At 47.0% G+C, this 25,679-nt stretch overlaps 1 pseudogene; it reads left to right on the top strand.

The window, feature by feature from the left end:
- The window catches only part of LOC134372480 (myosin-16-like), a 59,867-nt pseudogene that overhangs the window by 9,497 nt on the left and 24,691 nt on the right, over positions 1-25,679 (top strand).

A 25,679-nucleotide genomic window follows, 5' to 3' on the forward strand; every position in this document is an offset into this window, starting at 1 on the left:
GAGCCTGCCCTCCCACATGGTACTAATCAGGGCGGCTGAGTGGTGGTGGCCCCTCTGGCTGGAGCTCAAGCTCTCCTGTGCACCACACTCCCCACCAAGCCCTATTGCCTCCTTACACTGGAGCAGAGTGGCAGCCACCATTTATCTTCCTTCTGTGGTTTTTCTCTACATAGAAAAACTATGGAAGAGATAAAAAGAAAGGAAAACATTTTTTGTATCTGTGTCTCTTCAAAAAGTAAAAAAAACAGACCAAGAGGGGCACACATCTGAAGAAAAACAGAAGCGGTCATATTTCTTTGTAAAAGCAACAACACTCCCTGTGTATTACATGCAAGTGATTGAATTGCCTGCTGCAGGCATCATGTTACCTTCTGCATTCGAGTGTAACCCACTGTTTATAGGAGAGGAAGAAGAAAAATAAGAATTTATTCCCCCAAAATTTTCTGGGCACCTACTAGGTGCCAGGTACTGAGCCAAGTGACAGAGGACACAGATGAGTTCTTGTGACCCTCTTGCCACTCTAAAGCTCTTTGTGTGACTGTGTTCCACTCCCTCTGTGACTCTGGGTGATCCCAGAGGGCAGGAGCCATGTCTTATTCACTACTATAACCCCCACGATACATACCATCATGCCTGGCATGTAAGAGGCATTTAGAGATTTTGGTTAGATATGAAAGAGAAGAAAACCACATATCACCAAGCTGCTAACCTGCTTTGCTGCTCTTGGCAGAGAGTTTGCTGCTGATCCCCAACCCTAAGGAATACCACTGGGTGAGCCAAGGAGTCACCGTGGTGGATAACATGGACAATGGGGAGGAGAGGCAGATCACAGACGTGAGTGGGTGGTGTGGCTGGCGAAGGATGGGAACTCTGGGGCCCTGCATGCACGACCGCCAGGATGGGGGTGGAGATGAGGGCCCACTCAGAGCTGTCAACAGCAGCCCAGATTCTTCCCTGGAGATTTCCAGGGCTGCAGTTTGCATTTATGCTAAGGTCGTTGTAGCAAGCAGAGTTGCTCTTTTCAGAGTTGGACTAGAATGCATAGGGACTTAAGGGGCCATCTACCCCATGCAACTTTTCCTCTTCCCCAGCCCTGCTAGAAGTGGCTCTCTCTTCCTCCCAGTCCCCACTGTATTCTGTCTCCTTCCCTTATGAGCACTTGTGACTTCTGTTAGACTTATTTGTGCACTAGGCCCTCTCTCCTCTTTGACAGCAGAATCAGTTCCTGGTTCATTTTTGCCTTCTCCTCTCCCAGGACCTAGTATGATGCCTTAACAATAACAATGGTAATAATAATAATAATACCTCCCCTTATTTGGCCACTTACTATGTGTCAAGCACTGGACTAAACATTTTACACATCGTTCTGATCTATCCTTACAACCACATACTATCTCATTTAGCAGATGGCTAAACAGAAGTCAGGGAGGTTAAATAAATAAAATGACTATATTGCAGAGCACCTGGTCTGGGCTCCTTGGAGGAAAACAGACCTCTCCCTGATCGGGGTGTGTCTGATTCCAGAGCCCACACCCTGCCACAGTGGCAGTCCTTGGCTTCCACCACATGGGATGAGAAGCCAGGAGTCGCTTGGCTTTCTCCTCCCTGTTGTTTTGCAGGAAGGCTTTGATGTGCTGGACTTCACCGCCAAGGAGAAGATTGGCATTTATAAGTTGACTGTGGGCATCATGCACTTTGGGAACATGAAGTTTAAGTAGAAACCCACGGAGGAGCAAGCTGAAGTGGACGCCACTGAGGGTATGTGTTGGGTTGGGGCTGTTCAGGGACAAGGGAGCCAACGGTGGAAGTTCCCTACTCTCTGGGGCTTTGTGTTCATTTCAGAGACAGGCCAGGTATTCTCAGGCTCTGTGGTGGCTGTAAACAAAGCACGTTCCTTGGATGTTCAGACATCGATCTTCTTGGAGAGGCACAATAGAGAGTTAGAGATGTGATTTTGGCTTCTATACCCTGCTTTGCCACTTGGCCTTGAGCAAGTGTGGAAACCACCTCAGATCTTTGTTTTCTCATTGGCAAAATGGGGTCTCCTCCACCACCCCTTCCCCCCATCCCCAAGCCACAATAGATGGTGCTGGGTTTCTGCTGGACATGGCACCATCTTCCCTTCACTCCCCTGTTTTTCCATCCGGACTCAGTGGCTGACAGAGTTGCCCATCTCATGGGTCTCAATTCTGGCTAACTCCAGAAGGGTATCACCAGGCCTTGGGTCAAAGTGCCTTGGGTCAAAGTAGGCAATGAGTTTGTGCAAAAGGGCCAGAACATGGAACAGTGCAACAACTCCATTGGGGCTCTGGGCAAGGCTGTCTATGATGAGATGTTCAAGTGGCTGGTGGTCAGGATCAACAAGACCTTGGACACCAAGCTAGAGAGGCAGTTCTTCATTGGGGTGCTGGACATCGCCGGCTTTGAGATCTTCCAGGTGTGTGTGGCCTCAGGTTTGGTTTCTTCTTTGGGGTGGCTGTTCTCCTTTTATAAGCTGCTTTTCATCCTGGTTCTGCTCTTCCTCACCTTGGGCCTGGGGCAGGCCAATCTCAGTCGACCACTGGATCGCTGACTTTTGGACTCCAGAAATTTCCATTTTCATTTCTATGGTGCCAACTCATAAATAATGGTGTGAACCTAATGAATAGAATGAGTAGTGTGCCAAAGCCAGCCTGTACAGGCTCATGAGAGTTGATTGTTAAATTTTGGGGAATTTCAGGAATTTTGTGAGCCAGTTGACATCATACTGATAGCTTAAAATCGGCCACAGTGTGAATATTTACACCATGGAAATTGGCAAACCCACAAATCAGAGGTTTTTGTTTTGTTTTGTTTTTAAAGAGATTTGTTTTTAGAGCTGATTTACCAGCACATTACTGGTAGCCTTTCACTCCTTTTAAATAAAAAGGCTTGTAGATGGCGGTGGCTGTGGCAGCTGGCGCGGAGTAGCTGAGGTGGAAAAGGCGGCCACTGGGCCTTCGGCAGCCGGGAAACTTGTGGGCCTTCCTCTTGCTGTCTCTTAAGGGAGGACCGCTGCTGGTGGCTGGTCGTGGGGGCTGACCACCACTTTGCCCTTGGCAGGAGAGGCTGCCTCATTTACAGGCAAAAGCTTTGAAGTATGGGGCAGGAAAAGAACTGTTTCTTAGCTGCAAAAGCGAGTCTCTAAACAGGGAACACGGCGCCAGGGCTGCGGTTGACGCTGCCAGGATCCCAGAGGCCAGGGCCGCACTGAAGGCAGGCAGCTGCCCTATTCAGGATTCGAGGTTTCAGGCCGGCATAAAAAAAGATTCCTGAGAGCACCCGAGCAGCGCCGCAGGACTGAGTGAGCAGCCCGAGGCAGCAGCGGCCAAGAACGAGGACGGTGATGACGCAGAGGCAGAGAGGGAGCCGCTCAACCCGGCACAGCCCTGTGAGTGACCCCCGGTCTGGCCCTGCTCAGGGGGCGGATGCCCGCTTGGCTTCCGCCTGCCCCACCAGGCAACTCACCGGCCCCAGGGCTGCCTCCATTTTCTCAGGTAGTGACGGCTCCAGCCCGGCTTGGCCAAGCCTGTCCTCCTCGCCCAGCTCGGCTCCTCACTGAGCCTTCCCACTTGCTTGCCCCGGCACAGGGCTTCCCGGAGCCTGCGGGCCGGCCTCCCCTCCCACTCCCTCCGCAGTTCTCTGGCAGGGCTGGTGGTGTGGGGCATCCCCAGCCAGCGTCGGGAGGGCAAGGAAGTGCGGGCTGGGCTGACTGTCACTCCACCGCACCCTGGGCTCCGGCCCCCAGTAAACTTCCTGTTACCAGGAGGCAGATACCATCTCTGCGGCCAACAGTTCGGAAAAACGCCTAACCGATTTCTGGTTAGGAATAGTGTGGTCAGAGAGTTCCCGAGTTCGCTTGAACCTGCCAGAGAGCTGACTGCAGGCGGGCACCGGACTCGGTCCGCACCAGGGGGATTCAAAGGTGAACCATGTGCTGCAGGCTCTTCCCCCGAGGAGCTCACACTCTGGTGTGGGAGATAAGACAAGTACACAAATAACCGCAATACCAGGAAGAAGGTGATAAGTCCCGAGAAAGATCTACACAGTGCTACAAAGGCACCCAGAGCGACCGGTCATCTGCGCCTAGCAGAAACTTGGTAGACTTCCTGGGTGAGGTGGTGCCGAGCAGGGTCTTGAAGGCCCAGCTGATAGACGAGGGCTGCAGAAGACACATCCCAACGAAGCCCAGTGTGCAGAGAGCGGGGAGACATCTGGCTAGGGAGGCGGAGACTCGACAGAAACCACACACCCTATGGGGTTGCCACTGCGTGATCCAATAGCCCAGGCCAGAGTGCACGGAACAGGGAGAAGTCCTGTACAGGAAGTGGAAGCTCAGCAGAGACCACACACCCTGCGGTACCGCCCCGTGATCCAGCAGCCCAGCAGAGTCCAAGCTGACCAGAGAGGTGGCTCCCCGGAGAGACTCAAGACCCGAGGCAACCACACACACAAGGCACTAGAGGCCAACTGAGCAGTCATGGAGGTAGCCATACCAAATTGGCAACCACAGCAACATCTTAGTTAGTCAATAGTCACAAACCGGTCGACTGTGAAACCCCCTGCCACAATGAATAAACATCAAAAAAAAGATACTAGAAATACAAAAAATCAAGAAAGTACACCACCAAAAGTTAATAAATCTCAAACTCTAGATCCTATAGAACAAGAAGCCCTTGAAATGACCGACAAGGAATTTCAAGTGATAATTCTAAGGAAACTGAGTGAGATACAAGAAAACTCAGCTAGACATCATGATGAAACGAGGAAAAGTATACAGGACCCGAAAGAGGAAATGTACAAGGAAATCAATGTCCTGGAAAAAAATGTAGCAGAGCTTGCTGAACTGAAGAAGTTATTCAGCGAAATAAAAAACACAACGGAGAGTTTAACCAGCAGGCTTGTCGAAGTTGAAGAGAGAACCACTGAACTTGAAGATGGGCTGTTTGAAATAACACAAGCAGACAAAAAAAAAAGAAAAAAGAATCAAAGACATTGAAGAAAATCTGAGAGAGATATCAGACAACCTTAAGCGCTCAAATATCCAAGTCATGGGTATCCCAGAAGGGGAGGAAAACGGCGATTGCATTGAAAATATATTCAACAAAATAGTGGCAGAAAACTTCCCAGGTATAGGAAAAATCACAGATCTTTAGATCCAGGAAGCTCAACGATCTCCAAACGTATTCAACCCAAAAAGGCCCTCTCCAAGACATGTTATAGTCAAATTGACAAAACTCAGAGACAAAGAGAGAATCTTAAAAGCTGCAAGAGAGAAGCGTCAAATCACCTATAAGGAAGCCCCAATCAGGCTAACATCAGACTTTTCATCACAAACCCTAAAAGCTAGAAAGGAATGGGATGATATATTCAAAATACTAAAAGACAAAGATTGCCAGCCAAGAATACTCTACCCTGCAAGGCTATAATTCCAAAATGAAGGGCAAATAGTATATTTCTCAGACAAACAAAAACTGCGGGAGTTCACTACCACACGACCACCCTTACAAGAAATCCTCAAGGGAGTACTGGGTTTGGTTCCTGAAAAATAACTACCACTGCCATAAAAACCCAAGAAAAATCAAAACCCACTAGTATAATAAAAATGGCATTCATGAAGAGAAAACAAACAAACAAAAACACTATCTACAACCTAAGGAACCAACAAACACAGAAACCAAACAGTAAATCAGAAAGCAAGGAACAAAAAACACCTAAGACAACCAAACAACCAATAAAATGCTAGGAATAAATCAACACCTTTCAATAACAACTCTTAATGTTAAAGGCTTAAATTCCCCAATGAAAAGACACAGACTGGCTGACTGGATCAAAAAGCAGGACCCACTATATGCTGCCTACAAGAGACCCACCTCACCCATAAAGATTCACACAGACTAAGAGTGAAAGGATGGAAAAAGATTTACCATGCAAACAGAAAAGAAAAACGAGCTGGAGTAGCTATTCTTATATTTGACAAAATAGACTTTAAACTAAAAACCATAAAAAGAGACAATGAGGGACACTACTTAATGATAAAAGGACTGATCCATCAAGAAGACATAACAATCATAAATATGTAAGCACCCAATGTTGGAGCAGCCAGATTTATAAAACAAACTCTATTAGACCTAAAGAAGGAAATAGACACAATACCATAATAGCAGGGGACCTGAACACCCCACTGTCAATATTGGACAGATCATCTAGGCAAAGAATTAGTAGAGAAACACAAGATCTAAACAATACTCTAGACCAATTGGAATTGGCAGATATCTACAGAACATTCCATCCAACAACCTCAGAATATTCATTCTTCTCATCAGCACATGGATCGTTTTCCAGGATAGATCACATTTTAGGTCACAAATCAAGTCCCAATAAATTCAAAAAAAATTGGAATTATCCCATGTATTTTCTCAGACCACAATGGGTTAAAACTAGAAATTAATAACAAATGAAACTCTGGAAACTATACAAACACATGGAAATTAAACAGCATTCTACTTAATGACATATGGGTCCAAGAAGAAATCAAGCAGGAAATCAAAAAATTTATTGAAACTAATGAAAATAATGATACATCATACCAAAACCTGTGGGATACTGCAAAAGCAGGATTGAGGGGGAAATTTATTGCATTAAATGCTGACCTCAGAAGAATGGAAAGATGGCACGTGAACAACCTAACACTTCACCTTAAAGATCTAGAAAAACAAGAACAATCCAAACCTAAAGTTAGCAGACAGAAAGAAATCATTAAGATCAGAGCAGAACTTAATGAAATTGAAACCCAAAAAACAATACAAAAGATCAATGAATCAAAAAGTTGGTTTTTTGAAAAGATAAATAAAATTGACAAACCATTAGCATGGCTAACAAAAAAAAGAAGAAAGAAGATTCAAATAACAAAAATGAGAAATGAAAAAGGCGATATTACAACTGATTCATCTGAAATACAAGGAATCATTCGAGACTACTATAAACAACTATACGCCAACAAATTTGAAAATCTGGAGGAAATGGATAAATTTCTGGACACACACAAGCTCCCAAAACTGAACCATGAAGATGTAGAAAATTTGAACAGACCAATAACAATAAAGGAGATTGAAGCTGTTATCAGAAGGCTCCCAACAAAGAAAAGCCCAGGACCAGATGGATTCACAGCACAATTTTACCAAACATTCAAAGAGGAATTGACACCGATTCTTTACAAACTATTCCAAAAGATTGAAATGGATGCAAATCTCCCAAACTCATTCTATGAAGCAAACATCATCCTGATACCAAAACCAGGTAAAGATATAACCAAAAAAGAAAACTACAGGCCGATATCCTTGATGAATATAGATGCAAAAATCCTCACTAAAATACTAGCAAACAGAATACAGGAACACATACGTAAAACTATTCACCACGATCAAGTGGGATTCATCCCAGGGATGCAAGGTTGGTTCAACATATGCAAATCAATAAATGTGATACACCATATTAATAAAGTCAAACACAAGGACCATATGATCATCTCTATAGATGCTGAAAAGCATTTGATAAAATTCAGCACTCATACATGACAAAGACCCTCTATAAGTTAGGTATAGAGGGAAAGTATCTCAACATAATTAAAGCCATATATGACAAGCCCACTGCCAATATCATCCTGAATGGGGAAAAGCTGAAAGCTTTTCCTTTAAGAACAGGAACTAGACAAGGATGCCCACTCTCACCACTCCTATTCAACATAGTGTTGGAAGTACTAGCCAGAGCAATCAGAGAAGAGAAGGAAATAAAGGGCATCCAGATTGGAAAAGATGAAGTCAAACTGTCCCTGTTTGCAGATGACATGATCCTATATATCGAACAGCCTAAAACCTCTACAAAAAAACTGCTGGAATTGATAAATGATTTCAGCACAGTAGCAGGATACAAAATCAACACACAAAAATCAGTAGCATTTCTTTTCTCCAATAGTGAACATGCAGAACGAGAAATCAAGAAAGCCTGCCCATTTACAATAGCCACAAAGAAAAAAAAAAAAAACTTAGGAATTGAGTTAACCAAGGATGTGAAAAATCTCTATAATGAGAACTACAAACCACTGCTGAGAGAAATTAGAGAGGATACAAGAAGATGGAAAGATATCCTATGCTCTTGGATTGGAAGAATCAACATAGTGAAAATGTCCATACTACCCAAAGTCATATACAAATTCAATGCAATCCCCATCAAAATTCCAATGACATTTTTCTCAGAAATGGAAAGAACTATCCAGACATTTATATGGAATAACAAAAGACCACACATAGCCAAAGCAACGCTGAGCAAAAAAAATAAAGCTGGAGGCATAACACTACCTGACTTTAAGCTATACTACAAAGCTATAATAACCAAAATAGTATGGTACTGGCATAAAAACAGACAAACTGATCAATGGAATAGAATAGAGAATCCAGAAATCAACCCACACACTTACTGCCATCTGATTTTTGACAAAGGCACCAAGCCTATTCACTGGGGAAGGGACTGCCTCTTCAGCAAATGGTGCTGGGATAACTGGATATCTATATGCAGGAGAATGAAAATAGACCCATACCTCTCACCATACACGAAAGTCAACTCAAAATGGATTAAGGATTTAAATATACACCCTGAAACAATAAAACTTCTTAAAGAAAACATAGGAGAAACACTTCAGGAAATAGGACTGGGCATAGACTTCATGAATACGACCCCAAAAGCCTGGGCAACCAAAGGAAAAATAAACAAATGGGATTATATCAAACTAAAAAGCTTCTGCACAGCAAAAGAAACAATTAACAGCGTTAAAAGACAACCAACAGAGTGAGAGAAAATGTTTGCAAAATATACATCTGACAAAGGATTAATATCCAGAATATATAAGGAACTCAAACAACTTTACAAGAAAAAAACAAGCAACCCAATTAAAAAATGGGCCAAAGAGAAAGTAGGCATTTCTCTAAGGAAGATATACAAATGGCCAACAGACATATGAAAAAATGCTCAACATCACTCAGTATCCAGGAATTGCAAATCAAAACTACACTGAGATACCATCTAACCCCAGTTAGGATGGCTAAAATCCAAAAGACTCTGAATGATAAATGCTGGCGAGGTTGCAGAGAAAAAGGAACTCTTATACATTGTTTGTGGGACTGCAAAATGGTGCAGGCTCTATGGAAAACGGTATGGAGGTTCCTCAAACAATTGCAGATAGATCTACCATACGACCCAGCTATCCCACTGCTGGGAATATACCCAGAGGAATGGAAATCATCAAGTCGAAGGTATACCTGTTCCCCAATGTTTATTGTAGCACTCTTACAATAGCCAAGAGTTGGAACCAGCCCAAATGTCCATCATCGGATGAGTGGATACGGAAAATGTGGTACATCTACACGATGGAATACTACTCAGCTATGAAAACGAATGAAATACTACCATTTGCAACAACATGGATGGACCCTGAGAGAATTATATTAAGTGAAACGAGTCAGGCACAGAAAGAGAAATACCACATGTTCTCACTTATTGGTGGGAGCTAAAAATTAATATATAAATTCACACACACACACACAAAAAAAAAAAAAAAAACTGGGGTGGGGGTGGGAAGAAGATATAACAACCACAATTACTTGAAGTTGATACGACAAGCAAACAGAAAGGACATTGTTGGGGGAGAGGGAGGAGAGGGAGGAGGGAGGGAGGATTTGGTAAGGGGCAACAATAATCAACCACAATGTATATCGACAAAATAAAAGTTTAAAAAAAAATTAATAAATAATAAATAAATAAAATAAAAATAAAAAGGCTTGTAAACCCCTCAAACTCCTTCATCCTACAGATGAGGAAGAGAAAAACTACAAAGAGAGGGGAAAACTGCCCACAGGCATACAGTGGGTCAGATCCATAAAGCATTTCAAGTGATTTCCATCCTTGGAAAGAAATAGTTCTTTCCACAATGATTTTTGTTTGCCATACAGGGCTGGAGTCTAGCTGTCTGGGTTTCGGGTCCCATCATCACCTCTGTGTGGCCTGAGGCACGTGCTAAACCACTCTGTGCCTCTGCAGGCGAGGGTAATGGAGAACCACTCATCACAGGGCTGCTGGGACCATTTCAGTGGGCAGTGTTAAGGCACTCAGGGCAGCGCCTGATACTGGTGGCCCTGAGCACATGTTTGCTCTGCTTATGGCTTCTTCACTCAGTCCTGGGAGAGGCTCTCTCTGGGCCTGTGCTGATGCCCCTCTTTCTGTCCTCCCATCACCACAGTTCAACAGCTTCGAGCAGCTGTGCATCAGCTTCACCAACGAGAAGCTGCAGCAATTCTTCAACCACCACGTGTTCATGCTAGAGCAGGAGGAGTGCAAGAGGAAAGACATTGAATGGGTCTTCACTGACTTTGGACTTGACCTGCAAGCCTGCATCAACCTCTTGGAAAAGGTGACCTGGTTCTCAAAGGAAGGCTTGCAGAGAGGCTGGGGCTGCAGCTGGGGCATGCCTCAAGAGGGGATGTCACTGAGACATGCAGTGGCACTTGGCTTTGGGGAAGTCAGCAACACCACTGGTGACCTTTGTTGATCTGACCTCTAGCTGCTCTTCTGCAAAATGGGTACAATAGCAACTGCAATGACTACTGTAAGTTGGGCTGTTGTATGCCATAATTCATTGGACCATCACAACCTACTGGGGGGGGTTAGTTTTAGTATACCCATTTCACAGATGGGAACACTGAGGCACAGAGATGGGAAGTCAGTTGTTGGAGGTCCCACAACCTGTGAATGGCAGAGTCAGGCCGTACCCCAGGCAATATAATAGTTTCTTTCACCTGTTATCGTACCACATGGAATATTTTAGCAAATAGTCTAGTTCAAGAATATATATTGTTTGATTCAATGTAGAAAAAGGAGAGAAAAAAGACATTAACAGGACAGATGACAAAATCTGAACAAAATCTGTTCACCGTATTTCCTGGTTTTCATTATTGTATATATAGTGGCTATATTAACATTTGGAGAAGTTAGTGAAGGGTATACAGGAAGGCTTTGCACCGTTTTGTAGCATTTTGCAAGCCTGAAATTATTTTAATGTGAAAAGTTTAGAAATAAAAGGAAAAAAGACTATGTCTGGTCTCTGAGGCTCATCCTCAGCCAGGCATACAGAATCAGTCATCATGGCAGCCAAGTTTCTCCAATGTGTGCCCAGCCTGAGCCTCCCAGGAAAGCAGAGTCTCCAAAAACAGGCTGTGTGCACTGCCTGCCAGTCCCCCAACACCTACAAACACCTCTCTGCCAACTGTCACAGAGCCTGAAATTTCTTCATTCTTGAGCTTTGGGGTTAAGTATTGCCCTCTTCCAGAAGTCTTCATTTAAAATCCAGGCCCTCTATAGTAGGGGGCATATTAAGTCACTAAGAGCATTCGTGACTGCCCCTTTTTGTGTGTGGGAAGAGATCTAGAACAGCATGAGGCCACTGGGTGGCCAGAAAGGTCAGCGAGGAGGAGCAGATAAAACAGAATTGAAAGCAGAGAGGACGGGTTATTGACTTCACTGTTCTTCTGAAGACCAAGCCTGCCCAGGGCCACTGTTTAGGTGGGATTAGCATTTGGGGATCTATCTGGCCCCTTCAGACCTCAGTCTTCCCTTCTGTCTGACTCAAATTCTAGCCTCTTTCAAATCTAAATGGCCATGGCATTTGAAGACCTTGGAGTACCAAGCGCTGTTCCCAGATGTTGTTGCCCAGAGTTCTGCTTCCTGGCCAGCCACATGCATCTCTACCACCAGCCCCAGACCCAATGCCAGTAACACCTTTTTTGGGTCCTGATGCCTCCTGTAACACCATCTTGCTGTCCTCCCTCCTAGCCCATGGGCATCTTCTCCATCTTGGAGGAACAGTGTGTCATCCCCAAAGTCATGGACGCCACATTCAAGACAGCCCTGTATGACAACCACTTGGGCAAGTCCAGCAACTTCCTGAAACCCAAGGGCAGCAGCAAGGGCAAGGGGCCCAAGGCCCACTTTGAGCTTGTCCACTGCACAGGCACCGTAAGTATCAGCTTAAGCACCCCTCTGTGGCCACCTACTGGCTGCCGTCCACTCTGCTATTCTACATCCACTCTGACACGCCCTGCCATCGGCTCCCTGCCATCAACCAGCACAGCCGTGATATGACAGCACAGCCCATGAAAATGAACTCTGGTTCATCACTTCTCCATCTGAGAATTCCAAAACATTAGCCAAGGATGCCCGTTAGGGAGCAGCCAGCAGTTCGTGCCATCAGAACTGCCAGGGCCACGCCATTGACTATGGCCTTCGATTTGATGGGTGAATCTTGGCCAGAAACGACAACACTTGTAAAAAGAAAGAAAGAAAGAAAAAAACAACTTCCATGAGCCCATTCATTATTTCCAACTGAATAAATTCTGACAGCTCATGCCACCAAATCAACAAGGTAGAATCTATGGAGTGGTTTTCTCCACTCGTGACAAACTTAGTCCTTAGGAAAGAGGGAAATTAAAAGCAGCCAGGATTCAGGCTCTATTTATATAATTAATAGGGAAGGTAATGTTCATGCAGCCAGCTTATAAGGATGTGTTTGGTTTCCTTGGGATTTCAATGTTACTGTAAGAGCCGGTGCTCCTGTTACAAACAGAGTTTGTTGAGCCTCTGTGGGTTTAACTGCAGGGAAACAGCAGCCTTATGACAGGGCTGTCAGGAAAGCCACGACTGCACTGGGCATCAGGACCAAGATTTTATGATATCACCAACCATAACAGTGCCAATTACAAAATGGATTGGGCCAATACTTTGCTCTGTGACCCCTTCCCACACAGAACTGAGAAGAGCTGCATATTTACAGCAATGAAATATTCAAAGTGGGACCTGTGCACTTCCAAGGAGATCCTAAAATAAGGCACAGAGATTATGAATGTCTATCTGCTGTTCAGGAGATGGACAGCCCAAAGGTTTTGGCTTCCCATCTACTTTCCTCAGTTCTCTGTGCTCAGTGGAAAGATCTGAAAGGCTCCATCCTTACCATCCAGCTGGGGCCACATTGAAAATTTGGATACAGAAATTAGTGGATGTCCAATCACCTGGATATATGGAGCTCCAGCCCTGGATGGATGCCCACCCCCCACCAGGCAATGAACATATATTATTTTAAGAGGGGATGTGTGCTCCTCAGCAAGGAGAGACCAGAAGCCCTTACAGAGACTTCTTCGTGTAGCTGAGGATTCTACCAGCCATGGCCAGTCACTGACAGCAAACCCACCTGGGAAGAAGGAGATCTGAGGGTCAGGAGGACTGTGTGGCCTGCAGAGCAAGCTGTGCAAGAGAAGGTCACAGTCCAGGAGAGAGCAGCCAGGGAGTCCTCATTTATGAGCAAAGCTCAGAGATGGGGTGTCCTAGACAGGCAAACTGCAAATGTCCAGGAAAGCAGATGATGGGGCCTGCAACTCAGACTGGGGTTCGGGGACATCCCAGGACAGTAGGCAAGTCATCACAACAAGAACTGAAGCCCCACAAGATGAGGCTGAAGGTTGGTTCTGGGAGCCCAGAGCAGGGCAGAGCTGCAAGTAGAGGCTCTAGCTGTGGAACCAGAAAGGGGAGGCTGGGCCTAAAACTTACCCACTGGCATTTGCCCACCTCCAGGTGGGTTGCAACATCACAGGCTGGCTGGAGAAGAACAAAGACCCCCTGAATGAAACAGTGGTGGGCTTGTTCCAGAAATCAACCATGGGACTCCTGGCCCTTCTCTTCAAAGGATAGGAGGCTCCAAGTATGGCTGTCTCCTTGTTGTGTCTAGTCTCCTTGTGCTAATGCCCTTTAGGGGCCAAAATGCAAAGAAAGAAACAAAACTCTCTTATTCAAGTCTTGTCCAATGAGTGAGTGAATGAATGAATGAATGAATGAATGAATGAATGACAAGTGGCTCGAGGTAGGCCATGGATGATACTGTGATGGAGGGATGTAGATGTAGCCTGGGAGCCTCCATCAACTGAATTGATCACTGGGCCCATATCACCTCTAGGTGGGCAATACTGCTTTAGAAAAGTTGATGCCCAACTGCCCTGTGCTTATTTTCTGCTCCCCACCCTGTTGTCTGAGGCAAATGCCAAGCCTAGCCTGCCTCCTGTCCAGTAGAGGTCACGTGGCTCCTGGGGAGTGGCCTGGGTGGAAGCTGCCCCATGGCGTTGCCACTCAGTGGGACAGGAACTGAAAGTCTCCAGCTCAGCAATGTTTCACCACCAACATGCACAGTCTCCCGTGGTCTGTGGGCCCTTCTTCCTCCCCAGGTAACGGGAACAGTTTGTCACCTTGCACCAGCTCTAAGTCACAAAGAGCTACACACTCTCCAGGGAGCACAGCACGCTTCTGACAATTAACCCAGTCAGCCCATTTGAGCACTCCCTGGTAGAGCTCATTTTTCTGGTGTGAGGGTCGCACCCCATCTAGTCCCAAGATACGCCTTTTTCAGCCCAGGGAATACATGTGCTTTGGCAAAGAGCATTTAATGGGCTGCCTGCCCTCATGCTGGGGACTGATGTGAAACATGCTTGTCTCTTCCTCAGCTAGAAGGAAGAAGCAGAAGAGAGTGTCCTCCTTCATGATGGCCTCCAACTTCTACAGGGTGAGTAGGGGCTGCCCCAGAGGCCACCCTTCAATGGTAGCCTCTCTTTCTGTGGTGTGGTGGTTTAGCTGCCACTCCATGGCCAAGGGCAGGATGAATTCATTTCTCTATCTATGACTGCCTCTTTAATTTGGGGTGTCTGATTCCCTCTGAAGAGGCCACAGAATCACAGGACCACAGGGCAGAAAAGGCTCTTAGAGAAGGTCCAGTCTAACCACATCCTTTTCGGACTGAAACCCAGAGTGAAGGGACTTGTACAACATGAAAACTCAAGATAACACTGCCCAAGATTGTGTGTCCTAGAGTTGGCTGACAGGTCTTCTGGGATGGTCACAACTTCGACAAAGTTCAGGCACTACTGGAAACACCTTCCAAAGTGGCAGAAGTGCAGCCAGTGGGGAGATGTGGCACAAAGAAAGATTTCAATAATTCCCAAGGATCAGGCAGTCCCAAGGCAGAGTGGGCCACCTTACTGGAGGTATCCAAGCCAAGGAGGAGGGACATCCATAAGGGAGGTTAACAGTGGGCAAGGGTTGATGCAGGTAGACCCTATGGCTCCTTCTAATACTGAGATTCTAGAATGAACCAGCCTTGAATCAGGAGGGGCCTCGCTACTTGTAAACCATGTCACCTTGGGCAAGTGACTGGACCTTGAGAGCAGTACTGTCCAATAGAACTTTCTGCAATGATGGAAATGTTCTCCTCTGTGCTGTCTCATATGGTAGCCACTAACCACATGTGGCACGTGAGTACTGAAAAGTGGCTGCTGTGACTGTGACTGAAGCACCGAGTTGTAATTGTAATTTAATTCTAATTAATTCAACTCTAAACAAATACCTCTCCTGAGCATGGGTATCCTAAAACATTGATGCTGCATTTTACTCAGTCTTTTTCTTTTTCTGCCATCCCCAGGAGGAGCTGAACAAGCTGATGGCCACCCTCCACAGCACAGCCCCCTATTTTGTCTGCTGTATTGTCTCCAATGAGTTTAAACAATCAGATACATTGTGGGGTCATGTCCCCTGCTGGAAGTCCCGAGGGTCTGCGAAGTTAATGTTTATTCCAAATTAAGTCCACCTTTATTTATTTAAATTTTCTTTTCTTTTTTTGTGGCTGGCTGGTACAGGGACCGAATCCTTGACCTTGGGTTTATCAGCAGCATGCTCAAACCAAGTGAGCTAACTGGCCAGCCCTAAGTCTACCTTTAATAACCAGGGCTGCTGGGGGCAAAAAAAAAAAAAGGTTCTGAGAGAATCCCCAACAAGGGGTCATCCAAAAATCATGTTCTAGCTGCTTTATAAAGCAAATTGGTGCCCACCCAGCCAGAAATCATGCTCAGGAGAGCCTTTGGGTGTTGGCTGAATTATAGGGGACCTGGGGCCCAATGGGCAGTGACAGAAGACAGGAGTTGATGACACAGATGCTTGGTTCAGCCTCCTTGAGTGGCAGGAGTGGCCTGTCCCACACCAGGGTAGTGACTCTCCCCTGTGCCCTCCCTCTTGGCAGGTGTGCGGGATGCCCACCTGATCATGTACCAACTGGCTTGCAATTGTGACCTGGAAGGCATCTGTATTTGCAGGAAGGGCTTCCCAAACAGGCTGCAGTACCCAGAGTTCAAACAGAGGTGAGTGGTGTCTCCCCGAGTGTAGTGCTCAGTCTTCCAGGGATTGACTAGCTGATCAGTCGAGTCCCACTACAGCAGACACTATGGTGCCCTGTCAATAACACCTCACTGTCACTGTCACTACCTTAGTACCTGTTGGCCCAACTTTCAACTGCCAGCACATGCATGTCTTTGGCTGCTGGAGCCTGCTGTGCCTCTCCTTACCAGGCTGAAGGTCCCAGGAATCAATGCCTCCCCAAGAGTAGCCCTCAACCCATGGATGGGGAGAGTTGGCGTATAAGTACTTCAGCCCCCTCACTGCTCTGATGGGCTAACTCAGGAATTTTCCAAACTGGCTCTCAGACAGCAGTGCGCTGATAAATCTCTAACAAGGGTTCTCCAGCTTTTTTTAAAAAAAGAAGCCATGACTGGTAGTGTCTGCCAATTTCCATGGTGTAAATACTCCCACCTCTGCTCCCAGTGTTCCCCAGCAGCATTAAGTTCCAGTTGCCCGTTGTGATAACTGCTTGAGAACATGCCTCTTATTGGCTTTCTGCCCACTTCCCAACTCTGCCCCTTCCCAAATAAACTACTTGCACTTGAATCCTTGTCTCAGGGTCTGCTTCTGGGGAACCAAACTAAGACCCCCACCTTAGAGATGATCTTCCATTCCCCACTATTTGCTAGAATTTATGACCACAGATTGATGGAGCAGGAAAGGTCACTAGAGGTCTTCTTGTACAAGCTTCTCTGAAGTCCCCAGCTAGGGAAGGACTTGAACAAGATCACAGAGGGGGGCTGCTGACAAGTCAGGAAAAGAAGCTGTTCTCCCAAGTCTGGGCCAGTGCTCTTCTGTCTACTCCAAGCTCTATCAGAAAGAAAAGGATTTTGGTTTCTTCATTTCTAGAAACACCTCTTCCCCAAGCCCCCAATCCACACAAACATTCACTCCCAAGTTGTAGCCCTTGCCCCAAAGCCTCCCGTCAAGCTCATTTCTCTGCCCCCGTTGGGCATCATAAAACAAGTTTAATCCCTGTTTCCAAGACTGACTCAACGATCAGTGGACAACTGTGTGAACGTGCTTTGCGTGCTGCCAGCTTGGGTGTGATGATGACTGTCAGTCTGCTCTCTCCCATCAGGTACCATGTGCTGAACCCCAGTGTGATTCCTCAGGGGTTCATGGACAATAAGAAAGCCTCAGAGCTGCTTCTTGGGGCCACTGGCCTGGATGTGAATGAATACAAAATTGCACATACCAAGGTAGGGTCTTCTAATGGGTGCTCCCCCCCTACACCCACTCAGCCTTGTCCCAGGAAGGTGGGCTGCGGGGTATGAATTCCAGCTCGGCCATTGACCAGTTGTCTGCCTTGAGCAAATCCCTCTGTGAGTGAGAGCCTCAGTTTCCTGCTCTGAAAAATCAAAGCTGGAAATGCCAGTCTCACAAAATTTGGGGTGATTAGCAGCAACGTCCATAGAACCCGGTCCAGTACAGAGCTGTACTCAATCAATGGTAGAATGTTTCTTAGTACTGCATGAGTCCTAAGTTTCTAAGGATAAAAAGAGCCAATCAGAATCAATGTCCTGGATCTGACCCAGCCCAGCAGTATGTGTGGGCAGGGCCTGGGCGATGAAATACCTCGATCCCACCAGCAAGCCGTGAACCCTGAGCCAGCAGATGAGTTGGGGCTGACTCAGACAAAGTAGCCTCCTGATCCTGACTCATGAGGCCTGGGTTGCCCTGTGTCTATCCCATTTCCTGGCCTCACAGAGTGCTGTCAGGGTTGGAAGGGCTGGCCAGGCCAGTTGTGCAAGGTGTCCAGCTACAGCTGCTCCACCAGAGCAGGCTGAACCCCAACATGACAGCCAGAGTTGACACAGATGAGCACTGGCTTTGCAGTCAGGAGAGTGGAGCTCAAAGCCTGCCTCTGTGCAGCCTAAAGCAGATCACTTGCCTCTCCAGGTCTCACGCATGGCGCAGGCCTAGAGTGGAAACTCTCAGCGTGCATGTGCCCCCAACGCATCTGGTCTCTCAACAAATGCTTATAGAGCCCCTACTGTGTGCTTCAGGCTCTAGGGATACACAGTGAAGAGAAAAGGATGAGTCCCCAGCTCCCTGGAGCTTGCTTTATAACACTCTGTGTTCACAGAATTGTAACACTTCTCTAGAACCTGCCAGAACTGTTTGTTTTGGCTCCTGAACAATTAAGATGTGCTGCATATCACTATATTGACTTATGGAATCACTTGAGGTTTTGTCACAGAATCATCGAATACCTGAGGTGGAAAGAACCTTGGAAACCATGGGCCCCTCCTTTCCCCACCCACCTTTGACAGATGAGAAACTTAAGACAGCCTGGAGAAGGGGTGGAGGTGCCATGCCTAACTTTACAGAACTAAGCAGGACAGGGCTAGTAGGTATCAGCCCCCACCCCCCATTGCTGATCATATGGCTGGGAAGCGGGAGCTAGTATCTCCAAAATCTGACTCAGCTACCTCCTGGGCAAATGAACCACCTCTTGCTGTTGTTCAAGGCTTGCACTGGGCACCCCAGGTCCAGGGAAAGGCCCAGGGCTGCTGGGGACAGCTTTGCTCCCTGATACAGCTGACTGTGGTAGCAAAGTCTAGTGGCAGGTGCAGACCAAAGAACAGGATGGCTATGCCAGTATATTGCCTCTATCCTTGGTGTTGGTTCTAATGGGCCCCACCCTAGCTACATGCCTGCCTCAAACACCAAACCGTAATGCCAATTAATTTTGAAACATCAAGAAACATTTTATAAAACCAAGCCCAATTTCTCTACCTTGTGATGTCTAGCTCCTTGGGAGGGTTTTCTGGAGGGAGTGGGGGCATTCTTTTCCATTGTTTTCCCTTTGGGACTCAGTTGGGGGCTCTACTCCCTACCCGCATATGTAGAACTGTTGGCTCTTGGAGCTGGGAGGTCTCAGAGGTCATTCAGTTATCACTCTCTCTGGACCAGAGGGGAGGCCTAGGCCCCCACAGGAGAGTGATATGACCAAGGTCACATAGCACATCAAAGGGAGGTTGAGGCCAGAATGCAAGTCTCCTAGTGACTTCCAACCTTCTAAAAGTTTCTATAATGTCCTGTTTGAAGCATGTAAAAAGATGTTACATTATGAAACATAATAATAAAACAAGCACCCATAAGCCGACTTAAAAACCCAGAACATAATCTTTGCCTGTCTTTCCTTCCCTTCCTCCCCATCCCCAGGAATAAGCCCTGTCCTGAATTTTTATGGTAGCCATTCCCTTGCTTTTATAAAATAGTTTTACAACACATGCATGTAGCCTCGGGTTTTGCTAGGTTTGAACTTCATGGAAGTATCATACTTGATAAACTTTTCCGTGGGATTCTTCCGTGACGTGCTTTTATTGCTTCATCATGTTTCTAAGATTCATCCTTGTTGGCAGGAGGCACTCATTCGTTGTCACTGCCACACCATATTGCCTTGGGCGGCCACAGCCACACCACACTTACCCTTTCTGCTGACTGTGGGCATTTGGGTTGCTTTTATCTTTGCAGTTACCAACAATGCTGCTATGAACATCCTTGCCCATGGTCCTGTGTAGGAGTTTCTCTGGAACAAAGTTCTCAATCTTGGCTGTACATTAGAATCATCTGGGGGTATTTAAAAAATACCAAGGGGTGATTAGTTTGGGCTGACATTGGTTAGAGCATGGTGCTGATAACACCAAGGTCCGGGGTTCAATCCCTGTACCGGCCAGTCACCAGAAAATATATATACCAATGCCTGAGTGCCGTCCAGATATTCTGTTTGAAATCACCTATGCCCAGGCATCAGCATCTTTCGAAAGCCCTCCAACTAGCTGTGATGTGCAGGCAGGGCTGTGATAGGGCTGAGGACATGTGCCAGTTGTAGGGCGTGCAAACACCTAACTTGAGGGAATGCCAAACTCTATTCCAAAATTCTTGTGCTAATTCGCCTTCCCCTTGATCCATGTCCTTGCCAACACTGTTTTATCAGAAGTCCTAATTGTTACAGGTGGGGGGGATGGGTAAATGGTATCTAGTGACCTTAATTTGCATTTTCCTGTTTACAGCTCTTCCTAACACACATTGCAAAGCTGGTTTTCTTTGCCTGGGGATGAGTCCCACTCACATGCAGCAGCTTGAAGCCTGAAATTGGGTAGCATTGGTAAAACTCTGTCTTTTTTCTGAGAAAGCCAAACCTTCCTTCATCCCATCCCCCACTGATAACTATAGCCACTCCCCATGTCCCCACTCCCAGGTCCCTTGGGACCATGATGTAACAACTCTGTCTAAAGGCTGCTTTACATAGTGGTGAAGAAGGAAGACCCCTTGCCAACCTGGCTGCAAGGCAAGCACCATAACAGAGAGGATTATAAGATCTAGAACATTTTATTCAGAGCTTTGCAGTACTTTTCCACCCATTATTTCATTTAATCAGTACAGCAACCCTCTAAGGAAGGGATCAGCATCCCCATTTCCCAGATGAGAAACTGCAGCTCTGAGATGTATGATGTGTCCTAGGTGACCCAGTCAGTAAGTGCCAGGCCAGGACCCAAGCCCAACCTGGCTCTAGGGGAATCCAAGGGGCACCCTAGCAAAAGGAGATGCTGAGGCTGACAGCAGGTACCCTGCTGTTGGAGGTATCCAGGTGGGGCTAAGCATCAGCACAAGACTGGGTCTCTTAACTTTTAAGGACCCTTCTGACCCTCCTGTTCTTTGATTTAAAACTCTCCCAAGTAGCTGCCACGGGGTGACAGCTGTGGCTTTTTTCAAATGAGTGCCTCTTTCCCCCAGGTGTTCCGCATGGGCATTCTGGCCAAGCTTGAGGATGCGAGGGACGAGCATCTGGCCAAGATTATGACAATGCTGCAGTGTTGACTCTGAGGTTTCCTCATGAGGGTCAATTCAAGTAGACACTGGAGTGAAGGTAACACTCAAACACCAACAGGGAAGGACCACTGAAGCCACGCACATGCTGCACGCACACACGCTGCACGCACACACATGCTGCACGCACACACGCTGCACGCACAGTGGTCAGCTCCATTAGGTGTGGTGAGATGAGGGGTGGACGGCGATGTCTGCTAGCTCAAAGAGTCCTGTTTGGGGCTGTGTGAGTCTCCTGGGGCTGTTGTAACAAAGTTCCACACACTGGGTGGCTTAAAACAACAGGAGTTTATTTTCTCACAGTTCTGAAGGCCAGAAGTGGGAATTCAAGGGGTTGACAGGGCTCCCTCCAAAGCTTCTAGGGGAGAATCCTTTCTTGCCTCTTCTGGTCCTAGTAGCCTCAGGTACTCTTTGGCTTGTAGCGGCATCATTCCAGTCTCTGCCTCCATCTCTACATGGCCTTCTCCTGTGTGTCTGTGTCCTCACTTCATCTTCCCTCTTTTTATAAGGCCATTAGTCATATTGGATTAAAGGCCCACCCTACTCCAGTATGACCTTATCTTAACTAATTACGTCTGCTAAGACACTCTTTCCAAAAAAGGCCACATCCACAGGTATTGGGGGTTAGGACTTCAGCACATCTTTTGGGGGAACATAATTCAGTCCCTAACAGAGACCAACTAATATGAACACTTCTCTTTACAGTTTCACAGCCTTCCCCTTACTTGATCCAAATGATGAGATGCTGACAGGGGTGTAGTAGGACTAGCACCCCCATATACAGATGTAGAAACTGAGATCAGAGGGGTTAAGGGACTGGTCCAGGTTCATGCAGAGTCAGCATTAGAACCCAGGAATTCTCACTCCCAATCTCTACCTTCAGAATCCTGTTTTTCACCTATCTCCTTAACATACTAATTAAAAAATTGCTGGGTTCATCCCAGCTGACCCGTGGTCAACTCTGGCACTTTGTGGTCATAGCATTAGTAATGAATTCCTGTTACCAACCAGCAGGCTCTCCATGACCCCCGACTGAAGGCAGGGACACCAGATAAGGGCTGAGGAGAGGGATGTCGGCCTGATCCAAGCCAGGGCCTTCATGCACAGTAAATGATGACAGTCAAATGAAGCTGCAGGGGACAAGAAGGGGGCCAATTCCAAAGACTGCAGATGCAAGGAATTTAGAGTTTAGGGGGATTTCTAGGAAGGGAGAGGAAGGAGGTAAAGTGCAGGAGTCGTCTATCTCAGCCTCTGGGAGGAACCTGGTTCCATCAGTCTCTATCTCAGCTCCCTTAATGTGCTGCTGGGCTCTGATCCCAGCCTAAGCCCAGCTGTCCCAGACCACAGGGGCAATCCTGGGTCTTGAGAAAGCACTTCTGTGTCTGCACAAAGTAGTAGATCAGTTGACTTCTATCCCCTTCCCACCCCCTTCCCCTGACTCATTCCCCAGGGAGACCTGACACCTTCATTTCAACCCATGCAACCCTAGGTTCTTTTTGCAGAATGAGCCTGAAAGTCATTCAGTGGAATGCACGCAAGTTGCTCCAGCTATGTTTCTGGGGCTGGTGTAAGCTCTACAACAAGGTGAGGGCTGAGCGGTCAGGCCAGCTGAAACTGCTGATGCCTGTGGGCTGGGGGAGACCTCTGTCCTCAACAGAGGTGCCCCTTGCGGATGAGAGGCCATAGGAGGCTGCAGAAACAGCCTAAAAATGAGGGTGCCTTGGAGATGAAGGAGTCTATCCTCCTTGCAGACAGGAGCTAATTCCTCCCTAAGAAAAACTATGGTGTGTCTTCCCACCTTCCATTTCATCCCTCAAAATAAAATCCACTTAGGATGGATGGAGCCACATCCCCACCCCCTGCCAAAAAAAAGTAGGCTTGGCTATTGACCCCTTGCTGTGGGCACAATGAAGCATTCTCCTCTGTTGAATCCTTGGCAACAGAGTTGGAGGGACCTCAAGAAATGATGAGATTTGAACTCTCATTTCCCAGGTTCTTCCAAGACAGTAGGGAGGGCAGTGTGAGTCAGCCAGCAGGTAGGGCTACAGACACTCCAGCAGCCAGGCCACTCTCAACCAACACAGGAGGGCATGAGCCACCCCACTGCATGTGGGTGGAATCATGCACACCGTGGGGCTACCACTAAGAGGGAATGAGCCACTGGGAACCAGAGGAGGCAGGCCAGACATAGAGCAGCTGCATTTAAGAGGCAGGAGGACAGTGTTGTTTGGGACAGCTATGCGAGGGGTAGCCACAGGCTTTGAGTCATCTCTGGTGGCCTTGATCTCTCCATAGCTCATGAAGAAGCTTCTCTCTTCTCTCTGTAGGAAAGAATTTCCTAACAATGGGCACTTACCACAAATTGAGAGAGAGGAATAGTAAATTCTGCATCCCCAAAGTATTCACACACAGGCCGGCCCCCTGGAGGGCCTGAGCTTGGAGAGGACTTTGAGAGATGAGCACCTCTCAAAGTCCAGTCCTCGCTGGCACTGCCTGGCTTTCCCTACCTGTTCTACGACCCCTTGCTGTACACCAACTCACTCTTTAATTCTGAAAAATTTATTTTGAAAGGAAACTTTGTATCCTTATCTGCTTTAGTCTCATCATAAACAAATTGTTATCCACAAAATTGTGGATTTGATGAGTTCTTTTTCATTTCATTAATTACGCATGAAAGTAACTATGTACCAACTCAAATCAAAGGGTTTCTATGGGATGCTCGAATGCGCCTCACCTGCCCTCTTCGTATACGTGTCACACTTTGAGGAGTGCCAGACTAACAGCCTTTAAGATTCCTTCTGAGCAGGCAATAGATGACAAGGAGGCAGAGGCTGGGAACTTCCCTGCTCTGTACTAATTAAGCATGACAGAGCAAAGTCCTATTCTAAATTAGCTAAAAAAAAAAAAAAAAAAAAAAAACCCTTTATTCTTAGTATTTTAACTAAGCTCTAATTTTACTTAACTAAGCTGGATAGGATGGATCAATGAAAGAAAACACACTTGTAGTAGGTTTCCACTGAATAAAAGTGTTACACAGTTGCAAGTTGTGGTGTCTATTACCTCTTTGTGCAAAATTTGCCACTGTGACATCCCAGGTCCCCAATGGCCAGGCTGTCAATGTATGAGGTTATCTGTTATCTTCCAAGAGAGGAGATTCCACAATACCCATTTCCACAGTGTTTGCTCTCCTGGGAAATGCATCCACTGACCCAGGAAATATCTCCAGAGCCTGTTCCACCAGCCCTGCTCAGTGCTGTAGGGATTCAGAGAGGGCAGGAGGAAGACCTCCGAGGGGCTTACACACCATCAGGGCAGAGGAATACGAGTGATGGGAACTGATGGGCCCTGGGAGTCTGATGCAGGTGAGAAATGCCAGATGCATCAGCAGGTCCAGATAGATGCTGTGGGTGCAGAACAGGAGCCACTGCTCCCAGTTGAATAGAAAAGAAGGCTCAGCTCTATAGTCATGGGAGCACCAGGGACACAGGCCAGAGGCAGGAAGTACCAGCTGACCCAGTGCAGGGGGTGAGCAGGGGCTACATCGTGGAAGGCCAAGTTGAGAGTTGAGACTTCGTGTTAGAGAGAAGATGAAAGAAGTGAGAGAGAGTCAGAGAGAGAGACAGATTGACAGAAAGATAGAAACAGAGAGTCACAGAGAGCATGAGAGAGAGACAGACAGAAAGAAAGAGAGACGGAGAGAGGGAGGAATCAGTAAGGAAGAAAGGGAAGGGATCCCAAAGCTGTGCATTTCTCTGGGCACCTGGTGTATACACAACATACAGAACAGGTGCAAGCACTGGGGGCACGTAGATGCTGGGCAACACCACACTTTGTGTCTCCTGGGATTAAAGAGTCCTAAGAATTGGCCCTAAGCGAGGATGGGTCTTCCTTGCTGACGCTAGGGATGCTGTATGGCAAGGAGCTCAGCCTGACAGTATCTGTGGAGAGGCACTGCACCTGCAGAGCTGCTTTCCACCACAGTGGTGATGTGAGGTCAAGTGTGAGGCAGAGACCCCGAGCCCACACCTAGCCCCCTGGCAAAGCCCACCCTCCTAACACTCTTTGGTGTTGCTCATCACCCAGGTCAAGCCACTCCTGAATGTGGATTGGCAAGAGGAAGAAGTGAAGGCCAAGGAGGAGGAGCTGAGGAGTGACATGGCCAAGACACAGGAGCTGGCAAACAAGGTCAAGGATCTGGAGAATACGGCTGCACTCAGCCAGGAGAACGATCTCACCACCCAGCTGCAGGCCATATGTTGGGTTCTCAGGTGGGAGGGCGGGGGGGGGGAGCCTTGGCAACTGCCCAGTCCCCCAGGGTAGCTTCAGCCATACCCAGGGAGGGAGGAAGGGTGAACTCTCCTGAGAAGCCATGTTGCTCCAGACCATGGGGAAATTCCCCAACTGCCTCTTTCCTTTCATTACAATGTCACCCTTGACACAACTACCAAAAAGTCTCCATACAATTCTTATTTGCAGAAGGTTGGTCACACACAGCTACAGACCTTGACTGT

Source organism: Cynocephalus volans, chromosome 3 (assembly GCF_027409185.1).
Source record: "Cynocephalus volans isolate mCynVol1 chromosome 3, mCynVol1.pri, whole genome shotgun sequence".
Taxonomy (NCBI): domain Eukaryota; kingdom Metazoa; phylum Chordata; class Mammalia; order Dermoptera; family Cynocephalidae; genus Cynocephalus; species Cynocephalus volans.